Here is a 19,986-nt window from a genome sequence, read left to right on the forward strand (position 1 = left end):
CCAAAATGAAGGATAAAAATCATATGATCATTTTTATATACAAAAATGAAAGAAAATGTAAGAAGTGGATTTTATAAATATAGGTGATGCTGAAGAACCAAATAAAGATCATTCAGTTAGTTCATAAGACTGATTATGTGGTCAAAACACAGACTTCATGCTCTTGATTTAGAAGATTTAGTTTCATTCCAGGTACATGTCAATAGCCAAGGGTTAGAAGATGAAAACCACATAATCTGTAACCATATGGTTCTTTGTGGGAAAGACATCCATTAAAACACTTTGTACTATCTGGTAAATCATAAGAAAAAGTTCAGGCCAGAAGGAGAAAGAGATGAGGTGATTTTTGGAAGATAAGAATTATCTAGTTAAATGAGAAATGGATGTCAAGGTAGAAGTATTATCAGGAAAGGCCCAGAGGTGAGAAATGTAAGGTGTGTCCATGGAAATGCCACAGTTCAATATTATTACTAAAATGTAAAATAAGAAGTAGAGAATAATAGATCCAAAGGCCAATTAATTGTTGAGTTTGGAAGAAGAAGAGGGATATAGGCTTTTATTACATTTGCTAGATTTTGTACTTTATTTAGAACTTTTGCATTTATGTTCATGGGAGATATACTTTATTTTTCTTTTCTTGTACTGCTCTTGTTGAGTTTTTTAGTTTAATCAAGTTATATTAATACTAAATTCATAAAATAATTAATTTGAATACTTCCCTCTTTTAAAAATTATTTAGATTTTGTAAGGTTGGAATTATCTATTCTTAAATTTTGATAACATTACCTGTAACACCATCCATGCTTTTGATCTGGAAAGTCTTTATATTTCTAATTCAGTTTCTTTGGTGTTTCTCAGTCTATTAAAGTTTCTTCTTGATCATTTTGTTTGTCCCCCTTATCTATGCTTTCAAATGTATTGACAAAAGGTTCATGGTGTCTTGTTTCCTTCTTAATCTCTGTTGTATCTCTAATTGTGTTCCCTTTGTCATTTCAAATGTTGTTTACTTTCGCCTTGCCTCTGTTTTCTTGATCAACCTTGCTAGAGGTTTGTCAATTTTATTTATCTTTTCAAAGAATCAAGTTGGCTGTTTGACGTTCCTGTCATATGTTGCATTACATTTCCCTAGGTTCTCTTTTTCTTTTTATTGTTTTCTTCCTTCTTCTTTGTGTTTCCTCTGTTCTCTTTACACTACTCAAGGTTGAATGCTTAGATTATCTATTTCAGCCTTTCTTATTTTCTGCTGTCTGGACACAGTCCTTATTTTACATTTCTTATGTTGTTCTTTGATCAATGACTCTCTCTCATTTTATATCATGCGCTTCTTTAATTTGCAGACCACTTCATTTTTCTGTTGTAGTTTCATATCTAATATTTTGTGCAGTGCCGGACTCATAATAGTGGTTCAATGAATATGTGCTGAATGGGTGAATGTTTGGTATGATTTGTAAACAGCTTCACACTGTACACATTATTAATATATTTATCTGAGCTGAAAAAAGTCCAGTAGCTTGGAGTATATGAGAATATCAATGCAACTGTCTAAGAAAACTTATAGACCAATCTTTTTGAGGGATATTTTCATTTATAACCTAAGGGAATAAAAATGTCTTCAGACAAACACTTTCTGAACTGCTGAGTGTTACAAAAACAGGAAAGTCAGTCATCAAAAGTATTTATGAAGCCAATCTGAAGACCATCATTGCCTTTCTTCTTCAGTGAGGTATATGTGTAGGAATTCTTTCTCAGTAGGATTATGATGCAATTTTTAATTTTACCACAGTAACAAGAAATTTCCTTAATTTCTGTCAAAAGATCATTAACACTTGGACTCAAATCTAAGTTCAAATGCCAGCATTGTTCCCTGACTATGTCTGTGACTTCAGGCAAGTGACTCTATCTCCCTGAGCTTCAACTCTCTAATGCGCAAAAATGGGGATGGTAGTAACTCCTCCTCTTCCTGATTGTTGTAAAGATTAAATGAACAGATGGATATAAAGTGCTTAAGATGGTGTCACATGGCAGGTACTCAGTAAATATTATTAGAGTTGTTGCTGTTACTATAAGTATGAACTTTTCATGGATGGAACTGTGTCTTATGCTTCTTATACCTCACGCCTGACACATTGCAAACCCTCTTCGGTGCTCAAGCATGATTGCAGACTTGAACTAAAATCCTCATGTTGATGATGATAGATGATAAAGAAAAGAAGCTATGGAAGAAAGGAATTCTGGCTTTGCAACCTTCAGCCATGTGCTTCAAATTCAGGTAAAAAGAATGTAATGGAGAAAGAATATTTTCCAATGTCTCCTGCACAGGGAGGATTTAACCATTAAAAGTGAGGCATTAGCAAAGATATTCTGGGGAAATAAGGATGAACATGTGCAATAAAAAGGTGATTTTTTTTCTATTGTTTGGTTAAAAATAGGCACATTCATTGGGAAAACTTATCTAAAATTGCTTTCATACAAACAGCTCTGTGGGACCTTCTTATAATGTCTGTAATGAGAAAACTGGATTGGAATCATGCAGTTATGAGTGTATTCATAACAGATAATGTATAACATTACTTGACTTCTGGAATGACACAATGCATGGAATAATTAGCTATGTTACTGTAGTACTCTCTTCTGCCTGGATCATGTGGATTTCTTATATCAGAAGGTCAGTGGCAATGTTATTAGTTTTGAAGAATTTTCATTTCTTTAAAAAAATTAGAAAATGACTTTCAATAATGACATAAACAAATATAAAAATCTGCGTTTACTATAGCTAGTGTAAGACATTTTTTTTTGCATCAATTACTATTGTAATTTAGGCTGAATAATACTGGCTATTTTGCTACTCTGCTGAAGTCCTCTTTTTTGAGCCTACAATGAACCTGTAATACTTATGGAAAGAGTTACCATAGCAACCTATATTGATGTCACAAGCTCAGGCTTCTGACTTCATTGCATAATGCAGTAGCAACTGGATTTGCAGCAGAAACACCCTGCTAAAGAACAAGTATCTTGGTTTACAGCAAAGAGGACAAAGGAAAACAGCAAGTTCTAGGGGGTTGAAGGCTGGATTGTGAGTTAGACTGTCTGAGTTCTTATTTTAATCCTGCTTCTCACTTGTTGCCTTGTTTTGAGTAATTGTGTTTACATGTGTGCACTGAGGTTTGAAACAAGAAATCTCCTATATATGGGGTAGGCATAGAAGAGAAAGCTCATTATTTAACGTTTTAGCATTTGGTAGACATCTTAATAAAGCTAAAGCAGTCTAAAAATAACCTGGCAAGAAAGGAATTATTAATGCCTTGTAGTTGATACCTAGCTAGCTCACAAAGATAAAGAAGACACTTTGAAATAAAAAAGCATGTAGCTAGGGTTTTTTACTTTTTTGAAATAGTAATGGATAAAGGTCAAGATTGATGCCCTAATCTTAATAAGAATGTAAAGAACTCTTACATAAATATATCATATTATTTAGCTATCTATTTAAAGATGTTTTAAATAGTCTATGTTCAGAGTAAGAGGAATCTGTATCTATTAGTGAGTGTGATGTTTCTCATGTTTATATTGTATACATTAAATCATAGATGTTTCTTAATTTTATCATGCAAATATTTATCCTCATTAGAAAACAACTGAATATGTGAAATAGTTTTGCTGATTTAAAATGAGATTTCAAAAAATCCTAATGATATCTTTTTTTGCAATGGCCTAATGTTTTCATTGGAGCCTGTAACCTGTTCATTATGTCAACTGGTCTAACTTTCCTTTTTATACACTGTATTTCAGAATTGAGATAAAAATAGTTGGGAATTTGAAAAGGCATTTAAACTAATAAACTTTGTTGCCAGAAACTAAGCTGAAAGTATGGTATAGCTTTTTATTTGCTCTAAGGTGATGAGCTAGAACATTTTGATAGAACTAAGGCCCTTTCCACCCCCTCTATCCATATGCTTCAAAATCATTCCAAAATATCAGGAAAAATTTAACTTGCTATAAAACTTCATCATTTAAATTCCATGTTAAAAACCAAGTATGTTGGTTGTTAAAAACCACATTAAAAAAAACAATAATTTTCCTTTGTGGTTCAGATGGTAAAGCTTCTACCTGCAATGCAGGAGACCTTGGTTTGATGCCTGGGTCAGAAAGATCCCCTGGAGAAGGAAATGACAACCCACTCCAATACTCTTGCCTGGAAAATTCCATGGACGGAGGAGCCAGTAGGCTACAGTCCATGGGGTAGCAAAGAGTTGGACATGACTGAGCAACTTCACTTTCCTTCACATTTTACACAACTTTTAAGTTAATGTTGAAAATGAAGTGCCAAGTATAATAAAAGTTGTGGCCATATTTTCATTAAGCACTTAAATGCACCTGAGTTCCATGTCATATTGTTGCATTAGTCATTTGTAGCAGTCTCAAAGTCTTGCAAAATCTTTAAAAAAGCCAGAATTTAGTATACAATGTTTGTACAGAATATATAAGGATAAAAACTAGTTCTTTCTTTGTAAGCTATGCCTATCAAACTAGCTAACGTGATACTTCTTTTATTTTAGGGAATAATCTTTTGTGTGTTCATGTGAATTTAATATAACATGTTTAATGACTTATTAACACAAAAAGAACTTGAATAAACATAGTGAAATTCTGTAAAAGGGGAAAAAAAAAAAAGGCAGGTTAGTCTCCAAAATTTTTCACCTGTTTAAGCAAAGAGAACAAGTAGTATTGGCTACCTCCAGAACTGAAATTACTCCTTACTCTAAATTAATCATTTCTTAAGTACAGCCCCTATAAAGGGCAGAGAATAAATTTATTAGGAAAAAATCACAATGTCAAAGAACTAAAATTATGGAAGGAGCTTTAGTTAGTCTGTTTTTACCAAACTGAGGTCTGAAAGTGAAAGTGAAAGTCACTCAGTCATGTCCCACTCTTTGTGACCCCATGGACTATACAGCCCATGGAATTCTCCAGCCAGAATACTAGAGTGGGTAGCCTTTCCCTTCTCCAGGGGATCTTCCCAACCCAGGGATCAAACCCAGGTCTCCTGCACTGCAGGCGGATTCTTTACCAACTGAGCTATCAGGGAAGCCCAAACTGAGGTCTAATAGATTTAAATAACTTTCCCAAAGTTATTTAGTGGAAGAATCCAAACCTCAAACATCTATTTGTTCTACCACATCACATTGTCTTAATCCTGCCTCAAGGCTTTAATCCAGAGTCACCTCCTTGGCATATAATCTGATATATAGTCTTTTTTTATTGATTGAGGTATAATTGATGTATTAGTTTCTTGTGTACAACATAATGATTTGATATTTGTATATGTTGCAAAATGAACCCTTTGATATGTCTAGTTAGCAACCAAGCCCTTTGTTTCTTATTTCTTTAAAATGTTTTATTCTTTTTTTCCCTTTGACAAATATCATTAGAGATTAGAGACAAATTTTTTTAGTCTTTTCAAGGAACCAACTTATGACTTTGTTTATTACTCTCATCGTCTTTTGCTATATAACAACCTTTGAAACTTATTGCGGGTCAGGGATTCAGGGAGAGTCTTCCTGGCTCATTCTCTTGCATCATGTGGTACTGACTGGGTTTACTTGGTAGTATTCAATTGGCTCTTCTTCTGGTCTGGAGAGTCCAAGATAGCTTCATTCACATGCCTGATGCCTCGGCAAGGAAAGCTAGAGGGATGAACTCAATTGGATTTCTCCCTCTATTTACATAGCACAGGACTCCTCCACAAGGCCTCTCCAATCTGCACTTCTTACACTGTAGCTTGGAACACTAAGAATGTTCTATAGGAAGTGGAAATTACATATTCTCTTGAAGGCTAGACCTAGAGCTGGCAAAGCATCACTTCTACCCTACTCTTGGTCAAAGCAATTGCAGAATAAAGATTTAAGGGGAAGAGAAATAGACCTCTCCTATCAATGAGATGAGTGTCAAAGAATTGGGGCTATCTTTATTCCATCAAGGGCTTCCATGGTGGATCAGATGGTAAAGCGTCTGCCTGCAATGCGGGAGACCTGGGTTTGATCCCTGGGTTGGGAAGATCCCCTGGAGAAGGAAATGGCAATCCACTCCAGAACTCTTGCCTGGAAAATTCCATGGACGGAGGAGCTGGTAGGCTACAGTCCATGGGGTTGCAAAGAGCCGGACACGACTGAGTGACTTCACTTTCACTTTATTCCATCACCTTGATCTTGTGTTGTATTTTAGTTTCCTATTTCAGTGTCCATCCTTTCTTTAAATTCTTTTCTGTTTTCTTTGCTTATAGTCTGTCATTCTGCCTTCCCACCCAAATTCTTAAGTTGGATATTTATATCATTAATTTCCACCATTTATTCTTCAAATAAAAGCACTAAAGCGTAAAGTTTTCCTCAAATGATTGCTTTCATTGCATATCACAGTAAAACTATGCTGGCATTTTGCTCTTTGTTCAGTTACAAATATTTTCAGTGTTCCAATTTTATTTCTTCTATGATCTATGAGTTATTTGGAAGTGCGTTTTTAGATTTTCAATCATATGGATTCTTAATAATAAGTATCTACTTGAGACTTAACATATATATCAAATGAAATGTATGATCCTTATTTGGATCCTGATTTGAATAAACTAAGAAAAAATGTAACATAAGGAAATATGAACACTGGACATTTTAGGAATTTTATGTATTTTAAAATATATATAATGGTATTATGGTTATGTTAAAGAAAAAAGCCCTTCCTTTATAGAGTTACAAGTATTTATGGATGAATTTGCTTTAGAAAAATTCACATGGGAGTGGATATATAGATGATAAAAGATTGACTATGAGTTGAAGAACCACTGAAGCTTGATTCATGGTACATGAGCACTCTGGGTTATTTCATTTACTCTTGTGTGTGTTGGAAATTTTTCATTTCATTTTTCATGAGATGATATTAGAAACTCATCTCCTTAAAAATATGATTTCTGATTTAATTTCATTGTGACTAGAGACTGTAATACATATATAAGCACACAAAAACATACACCACATAGACCAAATTCTCTCTGTATAATGTGAAGCATATGTATGTTCACACAAGGATATGTATTATATATGTAAGATAAGTCTTGCTTTATAGATTAATGTATTCAATTTTGAGAAGTGTATCATGTGTGCTAACATTAAATCAAGATTGGTAGTCCAAAATATTCATATTTTATAAACTTTTTTTCTGCTTGAACTATCAGTAATTGAAAAAGATGTGTTTCATTTTCATTTTTATATTATTATGATGATTGTCATTTTTTTCTGGAGTTCTTGACTGTTTTGCTTTGTGTAATTTGAGATAGGGCCATCACCTCATATCTAGTTGCTCAATCTTACTGATAATTTGAAACCAGATAGTATCACTTTTCTTCCTAATTTATTTTTTTTATCTTAAAGACTATTATTATTATATTAATATAATTCTTCCCAGCTTTCTTTGAGCTATTTGTTGGACATATCTTTCAACCCTTTTCTCTTTATACTTTTAGGTGTGTCTGATATAGAATTATGTTTATCTGCCCTTAAAATTCTGTTTTTAAGTGGCAGGTTTGGAGTATAACATAAATAGTGTGATTAGTCATATATTTACATATTTCTATAATCTTAATTTCTACTATATTTCTTTCTCTTCCTCTATTTTTTCTTTTTCTTTCAAATTTGCTTTATTATTCGATTTTCTCACTTTACTGACTAGAAATGATATATTCGAACTTATTTTAAAATTTTGACATTTTAAGGGGTGTCCACTAACTTAACAATAACTAAGTTTAACCAACCATTTATACTCTCCCCTTTCGGAACAATACCAGGGTTTTGAACCAATTTTTCTAATCATCTATTCTGACATCGCTGCTATTACTCTTTAGGTTCTATCATTTAATTTCCTTAGACATTTTATTTATTATTTTGTAAGACAAAGTTTATATAGACTTATCTATATGTTTACCAATTTCTTCTCACTTTTCTTAGATCTTCCTTCTGGGATCATTTTTTTTTTCCCCAGCAGTATATCTTCTAAAAATTTCTTATGAAAGTGCATTTTTTTCCCTCAGATTTTGCTCATATAAAATGCTTGAAATATATTTAATCAACTATTTAATTCAGTCTCAATCTTGAAGAAATTTTGATGGAATGAAAATAGGTTGACAGTTATTTTCTTGAAATAACTTCTTGAAAATAATTCTATTGCTACTGGCTTTCACTGTGGCTATTCAAAATCTGCTTCTAGACTAATTATCATTTCTTTGCAGAAGAAATTACAATTTTTTAGATCTCTTAAGCTGTGATGTTCTGAACTTTTACTACAATATGTGTAGGAATGGATATATTTCACATGTATCTCTAGAATCTTTTATCAGTTCTGGGAAATTCTCAAACATTATTTCTTTGACTATTTCCTCTCCTACAATCTTTCTATTATTACTTTATGAGACATTCTCATTCATTTCTTTAAGTCTGATTATCTACCTCCCTCCCCTCCCCCGCCCCCGACATACTGCATTGTCTTTTCTCTGTCTGCTTCATTCCTTGTAATTCCTTTAGGGTAATCTTTTAATTACCTAATTCTATCTTCAGCTTTATCTAAACTGTTGATTTACTGACTGAGGAGCTTTATGATGTCAATGATTATGTTTTTATTCTAAAAACTGTATTTTTGAAAGTTACTTGATCTTTTGAAAATAATCCCATCTTGGCTGCTTCCTTTTTTTTTTTCAATTCTTTCTTTCTTTTAATATTTTATTTGAAATTATTTCATATTTTTGATAATTCTACAGTTTGAAGTTATGAGGGATTAAATATGTTGTTTTTCTTTTTCTGCTGATTCATTCCTGAGGTAGGCTATCTCCTTTCTTATGATGATTTCATGATCTATGGAAATTCTTGGGGTTATAATTGAAATGCTTTCCTCTAGACAAAACTGGCTTCCCAAGTGGCTCAGTGGTAAAGAATCCGCCTGCCAATGCAGAAGACAGAGGAGACGTGGGTTCGATCCCTGGGTCAGGAAGATTCCCTGGAGGAGGAAGTGGCAACCCACTTCAGTATTCTTGCCTGGGAAAGCCCATGGATGGAGGAGCCTGGTGAGCTACAGTCCGCAGGGTTGCAACGAGTCAGACACGACTTAATGACTGAGCAGGTACACAAAAGAAGACTGAGTTTAGTATACCTGGATTCTCTGGTTGCTACTAACCTAGGTCCATCTTGTTCACCATCAGGGATCTCATTCTGACGTTGGAGTTTAAGATTCTGTTCACCCAGCCTCGAGGCAGGCTTAGTATCTCAGTATCAGGTTTCCTTTACAATAACTCTAGATTTTGATTTTTCTTACTCCTCTCCAGCTTCAACTCATGGTGCGCTTTCTCTGTCTGGTAATGTAAACCTGAGGTTTTTTCTTTACTTTCCTATGGGTCCAGAAGAATACTTTCCAGATCACGGGCTGTAGTTTATCAAATAACCAGATATATTTTAGCTTTAGTGTCTTATCAACCAGATTACCTTGACATACTACTTTCTCCAGTCCCTTTCTTGGCTGATTTGAATTGTAGTCATTTCTTCCCTTTTTCTGATCTGGCATGCACCATGGTTTATAAAAGCTGTCAAATCTTTCTACTTTTAAGGGAAATGTTCCATATTTTCTAACATAGATATATATTTTACCCTTAAAACTTTTTTCTTGGGTCATTTCAATAGTTTTAGGAATATAGAGTTGTTGAACAAATAAGACAGACTAGTGTTCTTTGAATTGGAAGTCCATAAATTGTGTTTTAAGAATAAGGCTTGAGGGTGAGATCCTAGTGAAAAGAGCATAAAAGGTGAAACTGTGGTTAATATTGATGGATTGATGGAGGAGGGGAGTCACTTAATGTTACATTTATCAAAAAAGGAAAAGTTATTAACTTTTCTCATAAAAGAGAAAATGATATGATGAAACTGTTCAAGAAGGATAGCAATTATGAATAATATGAATTGAGTTAGGAAGATACTGAGATCAGGGAATACAGATTAGAAGCCCTTTTCTTTCAATTAATCAGACATGATGGCAAAGGGCTGAATTAAAATAATGACTAGGAGCTGGAAAGGAAAGCTATTCTCTGAGAGACTTCATAAATGTTGGTAGCATTTAAGGAGTTAGAGAGAGAAGCAAGCATCATGCCAGTAATACTAATACTATCGGTTATCCAAGGATCTAATCCTGAAAGCTTAATATTATTTTAATACCACTGAGAATAAAAAAAAATTACTAAGCATCTTTATATTACAGTAGTCCTGAAAGAGCATCCTTTGGGATAAGAAAGCTTGGGTTTCATACTAACTCCGCCACTGATTAACTGTGTGACCTATGGAAATTTAGTTAACCTTCTTTGGACCTTAGTTTCCTCATATGGAAACTGTGATGAGAACCTTGTGGAGTTATTTTTAAGGTTAAACACATATGAAAAGTTTGTAACACAGTGAGTGGGGAAGGCCACTGACTTACTTGACAAGGAGTCTTGGTTGGGTCATAGCTGAGGCTTGGATATGCTAGTGGATGGAGTTAGATGGATGCCTAGCATCTAGCCACATCCCCTGATTTTCAGGGTATCTGTGAGTCCATTGGGAAAGAACTTGAAAAAGCTCTCTGTTTATGAACTCATAGAGAATCGTGAAAAAGACTTGAGGTCTTGTTGTTTACCAGGTATGGACTACAGAAGGAGAAAAATTTGAAGTAGTATGAACAAGATCATGGGATACAAGGGAAAACACTTGTAATTTCATTTGTGTGAAAGGTGTAACTGAAGTTACCTGTGATGTTTTCTAGTTGTGCTTGTTATATCAGGAACAGGAATGGGGAAAACTGACAGTGTAGTCTGTTAATGTTGGAACTGGTATTCTTATGCCTGTATGTGTATTATAAAAGGATTAGTTAAACACAGAAATAGAAGTATTTATTATAATAATTAACCGCGGGGGTACTGACTGGGTGGAGAGGCATGAAGTAAGGAAGGCCAGGAAAGCAAAGAAGGACTGTGATGAAGGATTATGAGGAAAAGAGCATGCCCAGAAGTGAGGGGACTGGTGAGATGACAGAGACTACAGCATGTGATAATCAGGGAGAGGCATTTCAGGAGACTTCTGAAGGGGATGCAGTTAAGTGACCTGGTGAGGTCTAAGGTGCGGTTTATTGTTTGCTATGTGGAATGGAAGTAAAGTAGCGGAGTGTTGATAGGATTGAGGAAATGCTAGGTGATTCTTGTCTCTTCAGGGAAGGACTGGGTGCAGAGTGTTAAACTCAACGAGAAAAGTGGGAGAAAAATGTCATTTTTCATTTACCAAAAAATATATTCAACTCCTATGTATTGAAGGCACTATCCCAGGTACTGGCTTACAATGATGAATGAATACAGTTCTTCCTCTTTCCCCACTGAAATGGAGCCCTTAGACCCTCGTGGCTGCTCTGTGCCTTTTCTCTTTACAATCTGCTAATCTAGCTTCACCTATCATTTTGTATCTCACAGTTCCCTAGTGAAAGTGAAAGTGAAGTCACTTAGTTGTGTCCGACTCTTTGTGACCCCATGGACTTTAGCCTACCAGGTTCCTCCGTCCATGGGATTTTCCAGGCAAGAATACTGGAGTGGGTTGCCATTTCCTTCTCCAGATCTTCCCAACCCAGGGATTGAACCTGGGTCTCCTGCATTGCAGGCAGACGCCTTACTGTCTGAGCCACCAGCTTCCCTAGAGAGGAATTCAATTTGTTTACTTCATCTTTTCATATGACGTCTAGAGCCTTGCTTATTAGCTTAGGGCGTGGATTGACAGCCTTTGTGCTAGATATTTACCCCTGTTCAATCTTCTCCTGAAAAGTGGGAGAGTTACATGGTTCAGGCATGGTTGCGTCCCCTTAATAAGGGCCCATGATGCAGGCAGGTGGTTAAGCTTGAGTACCCCAGAAAGCAGAGTCCGATATAAAAATTTAGACTACTGTTTTTCTGAAGGGAGACCAGAGTGAGTGAAAAGGAATCAACATAGGGAAGGAGGAAAAGCTGATTGGAAGGTGTGTTGCTGAACTAGTAGCACTAATGTAGACTGCTTCATGCTGTCTATGAAAGGACTGTCCTATGAAAGGACATCTCAGGACCACATATAGTTGAGGAGAAAGGGGATATATTTATCTATTTTTTTTGTCAGCCATTGGTTTAAACTTTGCTCTACTGGGATGGGACATCCCTGAAATTCCAGACTGTATTTGTGGGTACTAAGTAAGACCATCCACACATCAGTGTCAACAAGAAAGTCTGGGGTTCATGAGAGGCATAAGGACATGGCCTTAAAATAAGTTCTGCCAAGTCTTACCTGGATCGAATCATTCCACATTCATGCAGAATTGGTTGCTGCAGCAGTAGTTGAGACAAAAGACATGTGAGGCCAAGAGACGTTGGTTGCTCTATAAGAAAGCAATGAGGAATATGGTTAGTTAAGGACGTGAGGAATTAGCCGATGATGGAGACAGCAGAGTCTGGAGTTTTGAGACATGAGAAGGTTTACACTCAAAGGAATAAATGTTGGAATGGCTTAAGAGGAAAGGGATGTGTAATATTGAGTCAATGTTCCCAGGGATCCTTCAGCCTTACTTTCCCAGCAGTAGGAAGAGTGGGCAGATCTACTAATATGGGAAGGCACCATAGATGTTTGAGGACCCAAAACATTTAAGTGGAGGAATTCCTCATTTCTGTAGCCTAGATCTTTTCAGATCTTATCTTTTGGTCCAGGTGAGAGCATTTGGCACCAGTCATGTTCTAGGTATTGGGTGAAGGGCTTTACATAGTTTACCTCATTAAAAATGTATAACATTGTAAAGAATTATTATCCCCAATGTACAGATGAGGAAACTGAGACCCTGGCATCTAGGTGATTTACTCAGCTAATAAATGAAGGGGCAAAGATTGGATTGTGAGGTCTAACTATAAACAAAACTTTTCTTCTTCCAGCCTGTAATCGTTGTTCAGTCACTAAATCATGCCTGACTGTTTGCGACCCCATGGACTCCAGAACACCAGGCTTCTCTGTCCTTCACTAACTCCCGGAGTTTGCTCAAACTCGTGTCCATTAAGTTAGTGATGTTATCCAACCATCTCATCCTCTGTCATCCCCTTCTCCTGCCCTCAACCCAGCCTACAATATCTGTCCTTTAATTTTCAGATGACCTGGTTTTATCAGGGTTTCTTGAAGTCGACTTAGGTGTCCTTTGAAGGACTAAGGGAGGTCATTTCTTTCTACTTTTATATGAGAAGTCTTTCCTGAGAGCCCATGAATTCTAAGGCTGAACTCATTCTGACAGCATGAAATGAAGTGGTTGTATGAGAAAAGAGGCCATGCACCTCAGTAGTGGCTCAGCCACACTTTCACTGGTATCTATTTGGACTTCATAAAAGTCTTCTCATATAATTTTGGTGGCATTTAGGCAAAGACTACATGAGAAAGAGAGTGGTTTTGTTTTCCTGATGGAAAGTTTAATTTAGCTCTCCAGCATGTTGCTTTTAGCTTGTTTGTAGATATAATCGTTTACTTAATGAGGATGCATCCTCCTTTACAGAGTACAGACTTGAAAATGAATTTCCATAGATTTACATAAATTCCCTAGGGATCACTATAATGTGAGCAAGGAAAGAATCGCCCAGCTGTGCACTGTTTTAATGGAATTATGAAGCTTTAGGGTGTGGGCTCTGAAACAGATATCTAGGGGAAATAGTCACTCAAACTGTTGGAGAAATAAACCGTTAAATGAATTTGTTCTCAGTCTGATAGAAGATCACTTTAGAAACCAGCATCAGCCAAGGTTTTGAAAAACCCATCATAGGGAAAGCTTGTGAAAATGCTGTACTTTTCAGAAACCACCTGTTATTTCTGAGAATGGATGTTAATATTTTATTATAGCAGTTTTAGGGGGGAAAGAATTTTATTTTAAAATAGTTTTGTTTGAAATAGACAGAATTAGCAAATGCCCTGTATCTCCTGGGTTTCCCAGGTGGCACTAGTGGTAAAAAACCCACCTGTCAATGCAGAAGATAGGAGACGCAGGTTTGATCCCTGGGTCGGGAAGATCCTCTAAAGGAGGGCATGTGTTCTTGCCATCCCAGTGTCTTCCTTGGAGAATCCCATGGACAGAGGAGCCTGGTGGGCTGCAGGCCATAGGGTCACAAAGAGCTGGACATGACTGAAGCGACTTAGTATGCATGCCTTTATCACCTGCTATCAGCTTGAAACCAATACTATCCTCAGATATACTTGCCTTTAAATGTAATAGAGATCTTTAACCTCAGCTAGGCCAGAGTTTACTAACAGTGGTCTGAATGTCCTTCATACCTCAAATCACTGTCAGTGGTGTGGAAAGATTTAAGAAGATATCAGCTACTGGGGCTCAGGGATGTTACTATCTATTTAACTTACTTTGACTCTTTCTTTAAATGATGGTGTCCCAAACAATTACGTGGTTTTGTATTCTGTGGCTAGTTCTATAGGTTGTTCAGAATAATATAGCAGCAAGGGGAAGACCTCATGTTTCCCCTGGTCTTGCAACATAGCTGTGTGAATTATGTCCTTTTCAAGATAATACCTCCGCTTAAGCCACTGTCTAAATGAATATCTTTGGTTCAAAGAGGCTTATTCAAGAATTTGAATGGATCAATATTAATTTATATTCTGTGTTGGAGAAACAACCACTGATAGTGAGTCAATAGGTTCATCTTTGTGTATAAATGTATACATCAGTCAATAAGTATTTAGAAGTGTATATACTATGCTCTATGGGGGATGCAGAAAAGGAAGAAATATTTGTCTATGACATCAAAGAGTTTTTATCATATATATCAAAGAAATAATTACAACAGCTAACATGTTTTATGCACTCAATATGTGTCAAATTTTCTTTTTTATCATCTCTTAGATACTTCATAATGACTTAGGCACTCTGATTATCCCATTTTGCAAATGAGAAAAATGGGAGTCACAGAAAGGCTTAATTGTTTGCCCCACAGCTAGTGTGAGGGTAACTAGGGTATCAGTCATGGCACTTTGATTCCAGTCTTTATGCCCTTTCTTTTCTTAATTTTTATATTTTTATTGGAAAATATACATCTTACAAAATTCACATTTTAGCCATTTAAAAATGTACAGTTCAATGTCATTATGTCCACATTGTTATGCAACCACCACCAACATTTGTCTACAAAACATTTTCATGTTTCTAAACTGAAACCCCACACCCATTAAATCATAGCTCTCCATTCCTCCCTCCTCCCAGACTCTGATAATTGCTATTCTTTTTTCCTGTCTGAGTTTGGCTACTCTAGGCACCTCATGTAAGTGAAATCATAAACATGTTTCTGTGTCTGGATTATTTCACTTAGCAAAAGATCTTCTTCATTCATGTGGTAGCACATGTCTCAATGTTCTTCCTTTTTAAGGTTGAATAATATCCCATTGTTTATAGTACATTTTGCTTATCCGTTCAACCATTGGTGGATCCTTGGCTAATGTGAGTAATGCTGCTGTGAACATAAGGGTTCAAATATATGTTTGAGTTACTGCTTTCATTTTTTGGGGGTATATATCAATGGAATTGTAATTCTATATTTAATTTTTAAAATTTCCATATTATTTTCCATAGTGGATACACTATTTTACATTTCTACAGCAATGCACCAGGGCTCCAGGTTATTCAAGTTTTTGTCAATATTTTTTCCTAACAGCCATCCTATGGCATCTTATTATGGTTTTGATTTGCAATTCTCTAATGGCTCAGCTGGTAAAGAATCTGCCTGCAATGTGGGAGACCTGGGTTCTATCCCTGGGTTGGGGAGATCCCCTGGAGAAGGAAAAGACTACCCACTCCAGTATTCCGGCCTGGAGAATTCCATGGACTATATAGTACATGGGGTCGCAAAGAATCGGACAGGACTGAGTGACTTTCACTTTCACTGATTAGTAATGTTGAGGATATTTCATAGGCTTATTGGCCATTCATAAATCTTCTTTGGAGAAATTTCTATTCAAGTCTTTTGCCCATTTTTAAAGAAGGTTGTTTTGTTGTTATGAAGTTGCAGGAATTCTTTATAGATCCTGGATATTAATCCCTTACCAGATATATAGCTTGCAAATATTTTCTGTCATCCTGAGGGGTGCCTTTCACTGTGTCGAATATGTCCTTTGGTGCACAAATGTTTTTAATTTTGGTGAAGTCCAATTCACCTCTTTTTCGTTTTGTTGCATGTGCTCAGACCCATTCTCTCAACAACTCCCCTGAAGCACAGAGCCAAGACTGCAATGTGCTAAACTGTTTGGTACTAACCGTGTCTCCTGGTGATGAGAATCTGTGTTGTCAGGGAATGCATGAATGAAGCGGTGAGATGTAGCTCATTATAGATGTGCTTAGTGCATAGTCCTCTTTTTTTAAATGGTTTTTTTATTGTGGTAAAAGTCACATAAGACATACTGTTTTAACCATATTTAACTGTACAGTTCAATGGCACTAAATAAACTCACATTGTTGTACAACTCTCACTATTATCCAGCTCCTGGATTTTTCACCTTCCTAAACTGAAACTGTTCCTATTAAACACCAACTCCCTGACTGTCAAACCAAGTGAAGTAAGTTAGAAAGAGGAAAACAAATATTGTGTATTAATGCATATATATGGAATCTAGAAAAACAGTACAGATAAACCTATTTGCAAAGCAGAAATAGAGACACAGACCTAGAGAACAAATGTGTGGACACCAAGGGGAAAAGGGGGAATGGAAAAATTGGGAGATTGGGATTGACATATATAGTGCATATTTCTTGAGATTGTTTTTACAGACAGTTGATTGAAAAAAAAATAATTTTGAGTCAACATGGTGGCATCTCTCTGTTCTTTCTCACATATTCTGGGCATTCAACAGGAGAGGGGAGGGATGGGAAAGGCTGGTAGCTGCTTGGCTGTGAATGTAGATAGATCTTCCAATCTCTTAGCTGTAGATACATTGTGAGGAGGTTTTCTGGGAGGGGTTTTATTCAACCTAATTTAAAGAGGTAAAATAAAACCTGTCTGCAGCCTTATTCACTGTCAGCCACTGGGAGCTCACTTTGCTTTGGAGATTAACCAAGAGAGAAAGTAAAAGAGAAAAACAATCCTCTCTCTTGGCTTTTCTTCTCTGCCCAAGGCCTGCTAAACTCTGTCCTCCTGGGTATTCCTGGGGCAAAGAGATGAGCAGAGAACTGAGCCCGTGTTGTGCTTCTTCGTTGAAGAGTGTGTTGTGAGTGACTCATGTTTCAATGAGAGTTCTTTGCTTCTAACTGCATACCCTTCATTTCTCTTTTAGCTCTTGAACTTGAGAGGCATGTGAAACGGTTCTTTGTCTCTCTGTTTGTGAATGATGAATGTGATGCTTCAGTCTCAGAGGGTGGGCACAGCTACTGTAACAATAACAATCTGGAAAGGAAATGAGAACAAGTCCTTCTCTTTCCATCCAAGTTTGGGAATAAGCCTTAGGTGCGCATGCTGGGGGCACATGCTTGCTCCAGGCTTGTAAGTTTCTGTATATTTAAAGGAATCATCAAAAGGACTGCAAGCAGAATGGTGATTGCTGGAGAGCTGTCAGGAAGCTTGCAGTAAGAAGAGCCCATTTGTAAGCCTCTCCGGAAGCCTCCACAGCCATAGCATTGGTGCAATCATTTCCTTTTGCAATGTTTATACGAGTGAGAGCATATTGTAATGAAGAGAGGAGAGTACAAATTTAAAAAATAAAAATAAAGACAGGAGAGCCTAAGAAGGGACTTCTGGGCCCTTGTGACTGCCTCACATGTGACAACCTCATTCCCATTCAAGCGGCTGTTGTCCAGGTTTCAAACCTCCCGTAAGGGTCACGGTGTCCGGGTCATCTCCAGACTCCAGATGATTTCATTTCATCTTCCAAGGGATACTCCAGTTTGATGTCAATTCTTTTTCACAAAGGAGCCCTGAGATCTCTGCTACATGTGGAAGGCCAAGGAAAAAAGTCATTTTGCCAGATAATTTTGATAATAGTATCTATTATTCATTGTGTTTATACTGTGTGCCAAGTGCTTACCAGGGTTTCCCTGGTAGCTCAACTGGTAAAAAATCCGCCTACAATGCAGGAGACCCCGGTTGGATTCCTGGGTTGGAAAGATCTCCTGGAGAAGGGATAGGCTGCCCATTCCAGTATTCATGGGCTTCCCTGGTGGCTCAGATGGTAAAGCATCCGCTTGCAATCCAGGAGACCCCGGTTCCATTCCTGGGTCGGGAAGATCCCCTGGAGGAGGGCATGGCAACCCACTCCAGTACTCTTGCCTGGAGAATTCCATAGACAGAGGAGCCTGGTGGGCTACAATCCATGGGATGGCAAAGAGTTGGGCACGACTGAGCACCTAAGCACAAGTGCTTACATATTTTGTTAAATTGTGATACCCCCCCCAGACAGATTGTACTGTTCCCTTTTGCTGAGGAAATTGAGGCCCCGGAGGGGCAGTGAATTTTCTCCTATAACTCAAATGCGTGGAAATCAAAGCCCGCCGTCTGAATAGGGCTCCCTGGCTAGATAGCGCAGCCTCCTTCCTTTCTTCCCTGGCAGGGGCCTCTTGGGACTCTTCCCCTGACCTGGGATGCTCTTATTATAGATTCCCGGAAACAAAAAGGGAGGTGGGGGGGAAAGGATGCTTTATCTGAAATGTGTTAACTGAAATTAGCAACAATTAACACCTTTCAAAGGAGAGAGCTGCTGTTCCTTCAGCATTTTAGAATGACTCTATGAGGCCAGATAGAACCCAAACGTGAGTCATTGGTCCGGTCCGCACGATAAAGGCATCTAGCGCCGACTCCGTTTGATGCAAATGTGACCTCGTCCACTTGCGCTGTTTACTAAGGGGATGGTGGATGCAGTTTTCACATTGCTTCTGGAAACCGTTGGCGGAAAGAATTGCTGCACAGGTGGAGATAATATCATTCGGCTGCAATGAGGGCAATTTGCAAAAGACAACTGCTCCCGCTCACGCCGAGGCCATTGGCAGAAGCTGCGCTTCTCATCTTGTGGCGGAAACTACTTCCTGGCATATTTTTTCTTTCTGCAGCTCAGTTGTTGGCTTCTTCTTACTTGCTTTTATTGGCATAATGATTTTTTTTTTTGGAGTGTCAGTTTCATGACACAATTATTCTCCTGCCAAAACTAGTCATCAAGTGAATTAAAAGCATTATTTATTGATTTTTAGAGAGAATAGGTTTATTGTGCCTTATTTACTTCTGAATACTCTAATTTGATACCAAAACCCCATTAGTGCCACTAGTAAATATAATTTACCCAGTGATTTAGAAAACGTTGTTATTTTCTTAAATAAAGCACATATGCCACAGTTCTGATCATGTTTGGATGTTGCTAGCAAAACAGCAAGAAAAGACTTGATTTTGCCCATTGAAACCATAGCAGAGGCATTTGGCAGTTTCTTTTTCTGTGGGGCAGAAACTGCAGTGAGGTAAGGTATTCTATTTGGTAGCTTAGTCCTCACAATCTACTAGGACTAAAAAAGGCCAACCACCTTCGTTTCTTAGAGGATCGGCAGACACCAGATGTGGCAGAAAACATGTTCTGATGCTATGAGGTATTTCTAAAGTTGGTGTGGGGGCGGGGGGCGGCATAATTATCAAAATCATCATAACTATAGTGACAGCAAACATTCATCATCCTGAGGTGTTAGGCACTATTCTGAGAAATGTACCTATAATTTATTTAAAATCCTCATGGTAAAGCTAGGAAGCACAGAACGTTTGAGTAATTTGTCAATATGACACAGCTAATCAGTGGGAGCACCAGAATACTCACCCTAACAGACTGGTTCCAGAGTTTGTGCTGTTAACCACTACCCCCATATGGCAACGTTATTGAGGTCGTATTATATGTTTTGCACTGCGTTAGTCTTAGACCAGAGAGAGAAAGCTTTCTC

The 19,986-nt window shown here is 37.2% G+C and overlaps 1 long non-coding RNA gene across 3 annotated transcripts in view; it reads left to right on the forward strand.

Moving 5' to 3' along the window:
- Window positions 1-2,939: 2,939 nt before the first annotated feature.
- Window positions 2,940-19,986, forward strand: part of LOC110138173 (uncharacterized) — a 370,957-nt gene continuing 353,910 nt past the window's right edge. For all 3 annotated transcript variants that reach the window (XR_011485665.1, XR_002314142.2, XR_002314143.2), the window contains exon 1: window positions 2,940-3,073. This is a non-coding gene — a long non-coding RNA (uncharacterized lncRNA). The remainder of the gene's footprint in view (window positions 3,074-19,986) is intronic.

This window comes from Odocoileus virginianus, chromosome 34, assembly GCF_023699985.2.
Source record: "Odocoileus virginianus isolate 20LAN1187 ecotype Illinois chromosome 34, Ovbor_1.2, whole genome shotgun sequence".
In the NCBI taxonomy this organism is placed as follows: Eukaryota; Metazoa; Chordata; class Mammalia; order Artiodactyla; family Cervidae; genus Odocoileus; species Odocoileus virginianus.